Consider the following 15685-nt stretch of genomic DNA (forward strand, 5'->3'; position numbering starts at 1 on the left):
TGGAAAATAGAGGGAAAAATACTAAGGAGTTCGGAACAGATTTCAAACATTAAAATATAAGTACTATAAGAATACTACTTCTAGATAATTATGTTGAATCCCCAGAGAACCAATCTTCCCTAACACGTCTCAATGGAAAAGTCAGAGAAGAGAAAGAAATGGGGAGAAATAGAAGAAGGAATAAAGGATGAAGGGATGGATACATCTCCCATGATGTGTTCTGTCCAGGTCCAGAGAACATACCTCCCAAATATTTCTTCCCTGGAAAAGGGAAAAAAAGTCATAGCTTGACTAGCGTGTCAATACAAATAAATTGCATGGTTTGACAATCTCAGAATCAGCTTCCAGTTTGCTGCCTTCCTCTACATACCTATACAATGGAGACTGGTTAAATAACTGATGGGGTATATGTTTGAAGTGAAATACAGGAGGACCACTTAGAAGTGCCACATAATCACATGATAGATTGTAGCTTTATCCTTGATCCATTACTGGACACACCACCTGCAACTAATAAGTTTAATGTGACACATAGGACACCACAATAATACTCATCAATGGCCTTTTGATCTCCCATAAATTTTATAATCCCTGGCATTCTGAATATAATAAAGATAAAATTATCCAGGAGCTTAAAAAATGTGAATAGGATATCAGATAATGCAGCTATAAAATATCAGACAGGTATTACAGTATAATAAACGAGAATATCAACATAAATGCAATATAAAATATAAAAAAGTGATATAGTTAGAAAAATCCAAATACTTGAGAGACTCTTAAATCATTAAAAGAAGAAAATCAATATATAATGCCTTAATCCTATATAGCAGCAATGGATGAAAAGTCTGAATAAAAAGTCAAAATTATAAATGAATCAGTCCAAGCATGCACACACCCAAATATTGCACAGAAAGTGATGAATATGTATCATAAAACACCTTTGATCTGCTAGAAAATATATAGCAGAATCAGCTGAGGTATTTATGAATTACTCTACTTTCATATAGAAAGAGAAGGAAAGATAAAAATGAGCACAATGAGCACATACCAGGGGGCCCAGCCGACCTGCGAACCAGGTATGTATGTCACTGGGCCAGCCTCCTCAACTGGAGGCCCAGGAGCCGGCCACCTCAGGGCCCCCCGAGGCTGGCCCTGCTGTCACCCGGCTGGCGGGTGCGCGAGGGAGCACTCTCCCTGGCTGAGTTCTTCCTCATCAGCTCCCTCGCGCACCGCACTGAAACCGGAACCGGAAGATGATGTCATCTTCCGGCTCTGGTATCAGTACGCGGTGCGCGAGGGAGCTGAAGAGGAAGCACTCAGCCATGGAGAGTGCTCCCTCGCACGCCTGCAGGACCAGCCAGCCGGGTGACACCACTGGACCCCAGGGATTCCCCTCAGCTCTCCCACTGGTAAGGAGGCTGGGGGGATGAAATTTAAAACAAAAAACATGTGTGTGTGTCTGTGAGTGTGTTAGTGTGTGTGAGTGTGTGAGTGTGTTAGTGTGTGTGTGAGTGCGTGTTAGTGTGTGTGAGTGTATTTTAGTGTGTGTGTTAGTGTGTGTGTTAGTGTGTGTGTGAGTGCGTGTTAGTGTGTGTGAGTGTATTTTAGTGTGTGTGTTAGTGTGTGTGTTAGTGTGTGTGAGTGTGTTAGTGTGTGTGTGAGTGTATGTTAGTGTGTGTGTTAGTGTGTGTGTGAGTGTATGTTAGTGTGTGTGTGAGTGTGTGAGTGTATGTTAGTGTGTGTGAGTGTGTGTTTGCGTGTGTGTGTGTGAGTGTGTTAGTGTGTGTTAGTGTGTGTGTGTGAGTGTGTGTTAGTGTTAGAGTGCGTGTGTGTGTGTTAGTGTTAGAGTGCGTGTGTGTTAGTGTTAGAGTGTGTAAGTGGGTGTAAGTGTGTGTGTGTGTGTGTGTTAGAGTGTGTGTGTTAGTGTTAGTGTGTGTGTCTGTTACTGAGTATGTGTGTGTCCGTCTGTTAGTGAGTGTGTGTCTGTCAGTGAGTGTGTATGTATGTCTGTCACTGAGTGTGTGTCTGTCAGTAAATCTGTGCGTCTGTTCATGAGAGTGTGTGTGTGTCTTAAGCACTTACCTTTCTCCAGCGCCGGACTCCCTCTCCGACCTGATCTGCCTCTCAGCTCCGAATGCGCATGCGTGGCAAGAGCCACGCGCGCATTCAAACCGCCCATAGGAAAGCATTACTCAATGCTTTCCTATGGACGTTCAACGTCTTCTCACTGTGATTTTCACAGTGAGAATTGCAGAAAATCCTCTAGCGGCTGTCAATGAGACAGCCACTAGAGGCTGGATTAACCCTCAGTGAAACATAGCAGTTTCTCTGAAACTGCTATGTTTTCAGCTGCAGGGTTAAAACTAGAGAGACCTGGCACCCAGACCACTTAATTCAGCTGATGTGATCTGGGTGTCTGTAGTGCCCACCGCCATGTGTTGGGACCCCAGCTCGCGTAGAGTAAGTGCGCACGCGGGGAGGTGGGAGGGGGGCAGGGGGGCACGGATCAGTTTTCGCACCGGGGCCCCATGGGTTGTGTGTACGCCATTGGACCCATACACAGCAAACTTTAATGAACTTTGTGTTCTGACACCTTTCTTTCAAATGGCCAGCATTATATTTGTCAGCAATTTGAGTTACAGTAACTCTTCTGTGTGATCGGATCAGGGGAACTAGCTTTGCTCCCAACGTGTATGATCATGTCTTGGGTGCCCATGACCCTGACTACAGTTGTCCTTTCTTGTAACATTTTTGGTAGGATGTAGCATGTAGTATTTGGTACCTGCTAATAAAGGCCCTATATAGGACACTATAAATGTCCCACAACCCATGATATAAAAGGAATTAAAAACAACAACATTGTGCACAGTGACAAAATCTGTATCAGCACAACTATTATTCCAAAATAGAAAATCTATAATTTAGAAAATGTTGAATATGGACCATATGTTAATTTGGCTTGGCAGAAGTTTGGTATCGAAAGCAAGATTCAGAAGCAAATCAGACAAATTAAAAGGCTCCAGAAATAGGCCAATATAATATTATGCATACATTTTGTAGTACACTGATAGGAGCATTTTTATGCCATTCGGTCCACAGATCAAGTGAGAAAAAGTAACAAATAAAGGGGAAAACAGGAGGAGCAAAATAAAATAAAAATGTATGTATTAGATATTTATTAGATATATAAACATGCATTTATTTTTTGCTACTCCAATTTTTTCCCCCTCTGTTTGTCGCTTTTCACTTGATCTGTGCATAAAATCAACAATTAGTGGCTGTCACCTAGGCAGCAATCATATTTTCCCAATCAATCATCTCTTATTTTGACATCATGGATGGAATTCAGAATCACAAATCAAAACGAATATTGCTAATAGTTAAATAAATTGTGGCCTATTGATTTTTTTTTTTTACCTCGGAAGTTAGAAGGTTTTAGAATTAATTTATAAATTCCATAAATACAGTACATAGTATATTTAAAAGCAAACAAGATCAAACTGGCTAAGTATTATTTTAAAGAAACTGTTGTTTTTATATGTTCTGATCAAATTTTAGTAAACTATAAATATTTAGAGGGGGCGGAGTTGGCCGGGAATAAGCTTGTGACAAACTCTGCACAATTCAGGGCAAAAACACCAGAAAATCAGCACATAACTCCATGCAGAGGGTGACAGACAGGTGACAGACAGGTCAGGGACACCTGGGAGAATTGATGGATACCAAGATGGAATTGATGGAAACCTGAAACTGACCGGGAACCCGCAACTATACTATAAGGCCTGCTTGAGATTCTGGTCCTCACTGTGTGCCTCCACACGGCACATCTTGGGGATGTTACCTTAGCCCAAAATCCAGGGGTTATCACCCAATTTACCGGTACTCATTTTATCTATCTCGGAGGGCTGAGTCAACCCTGCCGGGATTTGAACCTGCGACCCGAGGGTTGAACAGATTATACTGATGATGCATTAGCCCTATATCACCATAATTTGCTTTTAATAATGTAAATGGAGATAGTCTACTATTTTTTCATATTCTCTTTTTCATTATTATTTTTATATATCTTTTTTTCATATTTTTTCTGTTTTATGGAACCCTTAAGTCATCAAATAACGCCAGGGAAGATAGATGCGCCGGAAATGACGTCAGAAGATCCAAAATACGAACCAGGAAAATAAAGAAACACTAATGAGAACGGATTACCATCAGCTGGAACCTACTCGGACTATCCAATAGAAAGATACAGAAGCCATATTTAAAGAAGGACTTAGGGAGGGGGATGTATACTGCTGCCTTTTTATGATCTGTATTATTCTGTTATACGTTATTGTATATTGTATTCTTTGTGATTGTTGCTATATTTGGGGGTCCCTGAGGAAGTCCCTTTGGAATGAAACATGTAGGATTACGCCTAGCAACTTATTTTTGTTTTTAGTATTCTTTTATATTTGAAGTGTTTTTAAACACTAATTTAAACACAGTTTTTTCTACCTTGAATACCTTAGTCTGGCTCACGATACTACTGAAGGAAGGCGTTTCGGATTAGCCCCCCACATATATCGGGGGAGGCACCCTAAGGCGATTTATCATACTTCATCCTGTGAGTGCTACCTTATTTTGTGCTACTATCCTATGTAATAACGTTTTACACTATATTTGTTCTTCTTTTGTTTCCTTATCTTATTGGTAGATTTACAGCTGTATTCTCCACTGTGTTCGGTGTTTTTAATACCGAGCCACGTGGGCTGATGGCCAAAAGGGTGAAGACCCGGAAGCATCGCCCACACCCACGGAGGCTCATACGCCTCAAGCGGCCGAAGTTTATCAGGCCATCTGTCACTGACACACGTGGAGGAATCTCCGGCTCCAGAAGTTGCAGAGTTTGTGGCCATGAGATGCAGGCCTACGCACTAACCTGGGGCAGGGGGGACACCCTCACTAACACCTATGCGGCTGTGGCCTCCTGCAGCCCACCAGCGGGCTAATGCTGCTTCCCAAAAGAGGGCATCGGTTGACAGAGACTCTCTATATCAAGCCTCTAGAACCTTTAATGCTAGGTCCATAAGCAATCATTTTAGACCTGATATCCAGCATGACAGGGACTGTTAAATTTAGAGAGCAGAATGTTTTTTTCACATAGAGCTCCAGACCACAGTGACCTTAACCTTTAGTGTAGCCGGTTCTGACCCATGATAAGCTGTTTATTATTTTATCACTGTATGTTGTTGTTATCTATGAGCCCCACGTTAATATGACCGGATGCTATAACTAGACTACCTCTCGACTGACATATTACTCATCCTGTTTCATGTTAAGTTATACTATACAGTTGACAGTGCAGTTTGGTTTACGCTTCTATACCTACGCTAGCTAATGCGTACCCATTAATAAGTGTTGTGGACATGAAATATTATCCTGATTTCTTTTAGTTAGTAAAATGTCTATTTACTTTATATAGTTCTTGATCAGCATTTATCATTTCATATGATTTACCTAAAATGGCCGCTAGGGCCAGGGAGTTTCCCTTAGTCATCGAATAACACCCTTACTAACAAGATGGCGCTGGAATCTGGGGGAGACCCACAAGATGCCAGTGACATCACACCCGGTAGGACGAGCAATGAATCAACCACTTAACCCCTAACCAATTATTGATGTATAAATCAATGTTATCTCTGACAATGCTTATGATGTAATTTTGCTTTATAAGGGGCATGCCACCCCCTCTAATAAACATCCCTCAAGTTTTTCATTAACCTGAAACTTGTGTCTGGTGTGAATTACTTCAGGGAGCGGGCACACACTGTTTCTTTAATTTGGCCAGGGGCAGATACACAAAATAATCAATGTATTGATTGATTTCCACTTCAATAAGACAGAATCTACACGCACAGCTTCCTGTTTGTAATGTCATTATAAAAAAGTGCAGTTCCTGAGTGTTATATGATCTATGACTTCAAACGTATTTTGTATACTGTATATATAGTTTTGGATTCCTTTTTGACATGAACAAGATAACATTGAGGTACTCGTACATGTATATTCAATAAAAAAATCCAGTACAGTCTAGAGAATTTCAAAGAACAAATTCCAGACATTGTTTTCAAGATTTTTTCAATGCGTACAATACAGAATGTAGATTTGTTTTCAGCCTGTAAAGAAAAGACTGACTGAAATCCAGAATAAAATGATGGAAATACACAATCAAATAGTGAAATATAATAATTAGGTACAATGGACAAATATCGGCCTCAAAATCGGTTTCCTACAAATTTCTACAATTCAGTTGGATAAAATTTGCTGTCAGGTCTAATAGCAGCTCTCATTACAAAATGCAGTCATTAGCACCATTTAGATTTTCTCCATTGAATGTGAGCTCTATAGGTATGCAATAAACCAATAAATAGTTCAAATATATTTGTTTAGGCAATTAAATATACTTTATATTATATTATAGTAAATCATATTATCTTGATAATGTATTATTATTTAAACTCAGTGGGAAAATAGTGTGGATTTCTGTAGGTTCACCTGCTAAAAAAGTGATGTATTTTGTAAATTTGACTTTTACCAGAGTTTGTTTATATTGATTGCAGTGCAATATGTTGTTTTTTGACAGGACACTCAGGTCAGCAGACCACACCATCTCACCGAAGGGCTGAGTTCAATAAACCTTTCTTTTTAACCCTGTAATGTAAATCACCACCGGTTTTTTTTTTAGAAACTGCAATGTTTATATTGCAGGGTTAAGTTCACCTCTCGTGGCTGCCATACTGACAGCCATTAAAGGTGCTTCCACAGCACTGATTGAGGGACATGGAAAGCCATAGAAAAGCATTGAATGTCTTGATTTTGCAATGGGGAAGCTTGAATGCACATGTGGTGCTTGATGAACATGGACATGGCGTCCTCAATTCTCCACTATGAGGAGCATTGGATAATATCACATCAGAAGAGGCCAATGTCGTAAGAGGAGCGGGAGGTGATCAGCGCTGAAGGAACCTCGGCACTGGCAAAAGGTAGTTAAATACTTTATTTAAATTTTTTTTTTGCAAATGGAGTGAACCTAAGCAATCTGAAATAGTCTAAAGCCCTTCCAATTTTGCAACAAACTAGGAAAAAATTCCTTCTTGACCCCAAAATGACAGTCAGGTATTTCCTCGGATCAAGGATTACCCCACTAATTAGAATTTATATCGCTGTATGTTATATTTTTTAAAGCATTTATCCAGCTGCTGTCTGTATGGACTCTGATAAAACCACCTCTCTAGGCAGAGAAAGAGGTGTTTTTATCTGACAGGTTTAGGGACAGCAACACCATAACGTTAGGACTCCAAGTTTGGATTCCCAATGCTGTAGTGTACCTTTATATTTGCTAATCCTATATTTCATGTATGATTTGCATGCAAGAATTACCGATTATTAAGGTGAGACTGAGTTGTACTGAATGAGATGATGTTTTTTTTATTTGAAATAACCAGATTTCACCAGGATAGGTTAAAATTTTCTATGAAAATGTTAAATTTGATTGAATTTTGTTATTTCAATAGAATTTCATTGATTCAGACTTTAACATCTATATACAGGTGGTGGAACTGCACTCAGCCTTTCAATCTTGAATCCTAGGGTGCTCTTGGATCAGTCCCAGTACCAAAGAGACCAAATATATAGTATAATTGTAGAAAGTAATCCAGGCACTCCAAATGTTCCAAGCTTGACAAAGGCCCTAAGGGTTCTAAACGTTGTTTTTTGGTTCTTGGGTTCAATAAAATTGCCTATCTTTTGGAACATTCGGAGTGCCTGGATTACTTTCTGTAATCAGACTTTAGTGAATAACTCTGGAAGAATATCATGATAAAAGAAACTGAAGAATTTCATTAGGCAGCATGCAAACGAGAAAAGAAACGGAACAGCATGTATTAATAGAGGTTGACGTATAACCAACGTGATTGCATTAAAAAATCCAAGAAAACTGGATCACTTTTACCGTTCAAATTCAAAAGCAAAAATCCTTAATTGCTTTAGTAGAACTGGCATTATTTTTTTCCAGACCTGAAGAAATAACGATTTTACAATGTATTCGTTTTTCTTTGTTCATGTCAACTCTAAGGTTCAAAGGTTTACTGCAACTCTGTCTGATTCTTCTGAAAATTGTGACCTGAAATGACTTTAAGGAGCTACTTAAGACATCCTTAACTAAATTATTCACAAAATCTCTAGAAATGTGGAGGACAAAGTGTAGATAGAATGTGAAATTGTAATGTTGGAAATGTAATGTTTCTGCAGTACAGCAGAGCATCGGTTGGAATGTTTAGTGACGTTCTTGTGACAAAAACCAGAATAACTGTTTTTGAACTCTTAGATATAGCTCCAGGTTACATATACCTACGTTAAGAAAAGTGGTGCACACACAAGAGATTGTTACATTTAAGAGTTGTAAATGTCAATGCAGAACCAAGTGTACTGCTCATGGAGTACGATACAATAGAATTTCAACTACTGACGAAGATCTAATGCAGCACTTGTTCATGCTGTGCAACAGAAATGACCCACGCTTCCAAAAATCTCTGTAATCAGCTAGCAATATACATCTCAAGACTAATACGCAGTGGGAAATCAGAAATTCATATTCAGAGTATGAATCATTCCATATATGCAATCTTACATTATTATATACGTTGACATATGTAGAATATGTAAGTGTATGAAGCAAAAAAAGTAAAAAAATATTCTGAAAAATATTACATACCTTAAGGTAAGTGTGTGCCTGTCATAAAACATAGTGAGACAGACATATATATGTCTATCTGTCTGTCTCTCTATCTTCTCAAATAATCTATTTATGAATAATGCATTTGGTTCTGTATGATATATTTATTTTTATTTCCAAAATAAATATATGCCACTTTAATTAAATTAAAACTTATTGCTATGGAAACTCACAGTTTACAAAATTCCCCTAATGATTACACAAAGTTCTTACTATTGGCTTACGCCTGTAAACCATTAAAATATTCCGTATTGAAGGATCATCAGTCAGGCCAAGACAGCATTGTAGTCGTTCTAGAATAAAAAGCTCAGATTTGTACATTGACTTATTTGGATTACTGATCTAAAGCCCAAATGTATATTTTGCATTAAACCAGTTGGCCCATTTTGTACCTTTTTGGTTGATCTAAATCATTTTTTCCAGAACCGATGACATATACAAAATTATTCTGGGCCAAAATGCCACATGGACAAATGTTTGGATGAAACATTTTTTTTTCCAGATAAGCTATTTAGGCTGAACCATTTCTGTTCTGTGCACCTAGCACCTACCAACTGGGTGGTGTCTGAAATGTAAAACCTGCCTTGGCTATGACTTCAATCAAGATAGACCATTTCTACAAATCAGTTCTAAATTGTATAGTTTAATTTTCAGTTTGTTATTTAGTGAACAAACACTGTGATATGATCTTAACTTATTAGAAGACGCTTAGTTTAAAGCTAGCATGATGGTTGGTTTTTTTTTTTGTACATTTCCTAAAAAGGCTTATAGCACAAATCGGTAGACAAAATGTATATATAACCTGACATGTATAATAATTTGAAAAATTAGGTAAAAGAACAGTATAGTACTCTGAGCTTTCCATTTACTGGAAGATTCAGTTAATTTATAAAATAAAAACAAGGTAACAGTGCATTTTGGGGACATAGTATGTTAGTTCTATAGGGGCTTAGCAATAATGAAAAACTATGTCACACAATTTACACATTTCTTCTTCAACAATATGGTAAAAATATTTTTAGAAAGAAAAGCATTGTCCCAATCAAGGGGTAGACTTCTAAAGTTTAATACCTTTCAGACAAGTCATAAGGGAGAAGAGAATAAATGAAAAACAGGCTCGAGATTGCTAAAATGTTACCTGATAATCATCTTTGAAGAAGTTTTTTAATGTTTTAAAAGCCTGTGGGCTAGCAAATAAAAAAAAATATGATTTAGAGAAAAAAAATAATACTGCAATAAGGTTATTGTGACCCAGGAGAAGTGTCTTGAGTGAAAGTAAAGATTGATCATAAAAAACATGAACGATATAAGGTAGTAGTAGATGTCTGAGAGGGAATAATTTACAAAGTATTTAAAAATTATAGTTTCCATATAAGAAAAAGATTCCAATGTCATAAAACTGGAAAATAACTTAAAATGTTCTGATTATTATTAATGAATTAATTTTTGGCTCATGTTTAGTAAAATACATGTAAAGTAATGAATTATTTCCTTTCAAGTGTCTATACTTGAATTTTAAATAAATAAATTATATTATATTTGAGAAGCTGAATTATTGCAAAAGCAAACCATCAGACTAACAGCAAATAGAATTTGCTAACAAAGCACTCATTTAATAGAATGATTGGACTGCCATTTGATACAGCTGATTTGAAACACAGCGCTTTATTCATAAAACAGCAAATTGTAGCGAAACGAAGACAGAATTAGAAGTTTAGGGGAATATAACAAAACTGTGACTATAACTGAATTGACGAATGTTTCCAAATCAGATAAGTTGACCTTCATTTGATAATACAAAACAAATCAAAACAATGTTGTCCACTGCGCAATTAATTTGGTTCGAAATTTTATCACATGACAGGAGACTTCATATGTTGTATAATCTTTCTTTACTAACTACATAGCAGCAAAGAAAAGTAATGAGAAAACTGAGTACCAATCATAAACAAGCAAAGTTGAATAAAAGAAAAGGAGGTTTTGCGCACACGCCGGACGTATGATATGATACTTTAGAGAGCCATATCAGTCGGCTCTCTACTGTAAAAGCACATAGAGTATTCCCAGTATGTGCTTTTACAGTAGAGAGCCGACTGATATGGCTCTCTAAAGTATCATATCATACGTCCAGCGTGTGCGCAAAACCTCCTTTTCTTTTATCCAATCTTGTATATGTAAGTGGTTTTAAGGTGACTGAAACACTGGGTTGGTTTTAGACGCACTGGGATTTTATGTGTTAACTGACTGCATATTGTTTAGCACCATTTTACCCATTTTTTGTGTGTATAAACAAGCAAAGGTTATAAGAGACGTGTATCACTGAAGGACTTCCTCTTTCTTTGCTGCTCCATCACAAGATAAGTACAGAGTTTTGGGTTTCCTCCCTCTGTTTTTAGTTCTATCACCTTTTTATCTTCTATATATTATATTCAAGGCTGGCCTTAGGCCTTTAGGCCTAAAAAAGCTGTGTGAAAAATCTTTAAAGTGCCCCTTCCCCTTCATCTATATATAGAGCGTGCATATAGGGGTGTAGTGTTTGTATAGGTGACTTATTAAATTTATAATAAATTAAAAACATATATTTGTGATGAAAGCAACTTCGCCACTGGTTTTTGGAGGGGCTTGTTTGCCAGCCTCCTGCCCTGGGACTATGGGCCCTGTGATAACCCATGGTCAAAGGTACTGTTTCTGCTCCTTGCACTTTTGACGGGAACAGATTCAAACATGTGGCGGTGGCCATCTTGGATTGTCCAGCGGTGTTTTGTCATTGAGTGTGTAGAACTGTTTTGGACATGGCACCATGTGCACGGTGGGGCAAGGATGGGACTTCCAGGGGATTCCTGGGACCCTGAACCGATCTGGGTGATTTTTGGATATGTTGTTCACCCAGATCGGTGCTATCGGGGGATGTGAGGATATGTTGTGTTTTGGGGTACTTTTTGGGGTTTGTAGGGATGTGTGCTTTTTCTGCTTAGAGTTGGTTGAGTTGGTCCATTGTCTTTGTTGGTTGTGTTGCGGGCGGAGGGGAGGGATTGTGTACACTGTATGGGAGTGACTGAATGTAAAACTATGGTTTTATTGGCTTGCTTTTCTTGTGTCCCTGTTTTCCATCATGTCCAGGGGGTGTGCCTCTGGCCTGAAAAACTGTATATATTCCATGTTTGGGCAATAAAACTTCTACTTCACCCTCAATCTGGTCAAGTGGAGTGCTTGGAGCCCTCGGGAAGCACTAAGAGTGTCCGTCAAATGGAGGTACCCAGTCGCAGTGCCAGGTGATCCGTTACAATATTAATTCCTCCTTCCCTGTTTTAACCTTATTCGGAGCGGGGCATGCTGATCTCTGGTGTTCCACTGTACTGGGAATCTGGTCAGCCCTTCCACTGGGTGCAGACCATGCATAACTGTATCGCATGCACAGGCACTTGCAGTGTCAGAGCTTTCTTGTGGTAATCTACAGCAGTGGTGTGTGCCAGTTTATCACAGAACTCCACAGCAATAAAACTCCCAGTAATGTGGAGCTTTGTGACAAGCTCATGTACTACAAAACGACCGTGGATCTACTTGCTGCTAAAGTATCGGCGTGAGCTGACGATCTGGCGCGGCCACGCCGATATGATCCCCCAGTGTCTTGACAGTGAGCTCCATGCTAATCTCATCCGTAACCATGGAAAAATCGCAGGCTCTAACTGAATTGCAAGCCATGATTGCCACAGTGCTAGTGGCTTAAATGGAGAAGGCATTCTCTAAAGCGTGCCCTGCAGAAAATGAGAACATTAGGTCTACGTCCAAAGGACCCATTTTGTGTCAGACTCTGAAGACTCAGACTCCTCCAACGAATGGAGGCCTGCCTAAGCACCACTGAAAGGGCGAAAGCACTAGAGCTAAAAAAAAAAACAGAAGGAAAAGTACTTGCCAAATACAAAAAAGCCTCTACACATATGATCCACAGACCTGCACAACTATCCTCCTTGGGTGAGGAGGTGGAACAACCACAGGCACTCTTGGTGCTGGATGAATGTTAGGTGCAAGAATTCGAACCAGATGATGGCACCTGGAAATCAACGTCCAAATCAGACCCGACTTTTGAAAAAGAAACATTCCTGGGTAAGCCACAGGGTACGAAGGCCCTGACTAACAAGGCTCCTGCCTCACATGATGACTCTGAGGTCTTCTTGGATGCGGTCTTCTGAGGTCTTCTTCTCTGGCCTTCAGAAATTCGATCCTAGGAACATCTGTCACCCCCGCTCCGAGGAATAGGCACCTCTCTGGAGCATTTTGAAAAATGTATACACTTCTGGCTCTGAAAACCCCTTGATAAAGAGGTGAGGAAGTGCATGAGATCCGAGTGCCCTGATCCCATGCTGCCTGACAAAGTTGCTTACACCCCAGACTATGACCAGCTAATGCTGACTTTCATTGCTTGCAGGGGTCGAGACCCATGCAAATGGGTGGAGTGTGGATTCAAAAGGGCACAAGATTAGCACCTTGATGCTATTGGACCTTTGGGTAGGATGATGGATCTGGCCGACTATGTCTATGCACGAGCAGACACCTTCAAGCAGACACCTTCAATTCCGATATGGTGTGTGAGTGGCCACATAATATTCGGGAGTGGGCACAATGGTGATTTTGCTTTTTTTAAGAGGCCTTCTTAAAGGGGCTCAACAAGTGTGTAAATACTTACTTCCCTCAACAAGGCACAATCGTCTATGCAGAAAGTCTTCTGTGGATCTAACACCAGAGGTGTTTTTGGCAGGGCTGGTCGTCAAAAGGAATGTGCCGCCAGCTGCTTCAGGCCATCAGGCCCCTGTACAACCAGACACAACCGCTCTATCTGAAGGTGGGAAATTGCCAAAGATTTCCTTACTCCAGGGGCTCGGACCATAGCCGAGGAAGCAAAGGGTGCTCCCGGGTAAGATTCACCACTGGTAAGTCACCAATTTGCAATTCTATTAACTACTGTTCAGATCGCAGGACGTATTTAACATTTTTTTCCAGGACAGGGCAGATCTCTCCACGGACACCTGGATCCTACAAATTGAGTGAAGCAATCAAAAAGAGTTTGAGGATGTCCCAGTTCAACTCCAACCGCTGTACCCCCTCCATGTAACAAACAAGTATGCATGACTGATATACTCAGAACTACAGGACCTGTATTCAAAAGGCGATATTCAACTGGCCCTGGACTCCGGCGGTTTCTTTAGCAGCATCTTCCTGATCAAGATTGGAGAATTTCGCCTGTTATCAATCTAACAAATTTAAACACTCTATCTGCAAGGGTGAGCACAAGTCTCTGCCTACCGGACTCCCAACTAAGGTAAGTCCTGACACCTGGTACTTCATGAAAATGCTTAAATCAGTGGTAACCCACCCTCAGGAGGCTATGAAGGTAGCCTCCATCCGCAAAGAAATCCGCAAGGTTCTTCACATGCCGTGCATAACTATTTGTCTGCTTGAAAGGATAGTGGGCCTTCTGTTCTCCTCCATCCAAGCAATATTCCCCGATCTCCTACACTGCCAGGCCATGCAATGCCTCAAGAATCCGACACTTGACCAACCGGTCCCAATGTTGAGTTAAACCAAGTCTGGAACAGGCTTGCAGGGGTTAACCAAGGCAGAATTCAGGCAAACAAGAGTTGGTTTAGGAAATCCACAGGTGAGGGTGATCAGATTACTTCAAGCAGGATATGACTCTGTACTGCAGGGAAAACAACAAAACAACTGAACACAGACCCTACGGTGGTCTGTGCTTAAATATGAAAAAGGGAATGGGAGACCTCCCTTTACGAAAGGCTCCTCTGGGTAAATAGGTGTCCACACCTTCTTATCCGGATGAGACGCTATGTCCATTTGTAGCTGAAAGACACTATTTCCCACAACCTGTATGAGTTGCCCAGGGTTCTGATAGCAAATCTTGGGGTAGTGTGGGGTACATGGCATACATGCCACATAGGCTGTCTGCCAGAGGGGAGGTACGCCGGTGGATGGGCAGAGTTTGTGTCCCTTCCCCTGCACGCCGAAACCCACGTGGCACATCTGCAGGCCTGTGGAGCCTGGAGATGAAGTGACGCGCATTGTGAAGGTGGCATGCTGCCGAGGATTGGAGGAGACACCCAACCACCGGGAGATAGGTGTAAGACAAATACACACATATACATGCCAACAGACACACCCACCTACTCAGACACACAAATACACTGTTAGAAAAACACACGCATTAACCCTTGTGATGTATTGGTTATAGTGTGTTGTAACCCCTGACAGCAGCCATCTGACAAACTCTCTGGCACATGCTTACCAGCGCCACTATGATGTGAAGGGAAGATAGTCAGAGTAATGGAGCAGAGAAAAGTGTGCACGTGTCTGGTAGCTGCTGTCAGTTTAAATTAGTGGAGCAAAGGTTTACAAATAATGTCAGGAAGTATTACTTTGCAGAGAGGGTAGCAGACGCATGGAATAGCCTTCCAGCTGAAGTGATAGAGTTTAAGCATGCATGTTATAGGCATAAGACTATCCTAGACTTAAGATAAGGCCAGGGACTAATGAAAGTATTTTGAAAATTGGGCAGACTAGATGTGCCAAACGGTACTTATCTGCCATCACATTCTATGTTTCTATGTCAGGACTTACAGCACACTATCACTAACACTGTGGAAGATCCCTATCAGCTGCAGCCATCCTCTGATTAACTTCGCCTGGAGGTAGGGGGCTGTTCTTTTGATGTGCCCAGCAGCTTCCAGAGTACTGTAAGAGCACAAACAAGCTGTGACAGCCCTCCCTGGAAGGACAGTCTGCAGGTCCTTCCATTTTCCTGGACCACAGCCTAATCAACCATCTCAATAAAAAGAAATTAGAGAGTCTGTAGTCCTCCCCTACCCTGGCAGCATTATCAACTATTAAAAAAAATAA

General features: G+C 40.3%; 1 protein-coding gene across 1 annotated transcript in view; it reads right to left on the reverse strand.

Moving 5' to 3' along the window:
- The window catches only part of DRD2 (dopamine receptor D2), a 272797-nt gene that overhangs the window by 34442 nt on the left and 222670 nt on the right, over nt 1-15685 (reverse strand). The gene's annotated exons all lie outside the window — the stretch shown is intronic.

The sequence above is a fragment of the Pelobates fuscus genome, chromosome 11, assembly GCF_036172605.1.
Source record: "Pelobates fuscus isolate aPelFus1 chromosome 11, aPelFus1.pri, whole genome shotgun sequence".
NCBI classification, from domain to species: Eukaryota; Metazoa; Chordata; class Amphibia; order Anura; family Pelobatidae; genus Pelobates; species Pelobates fuscus.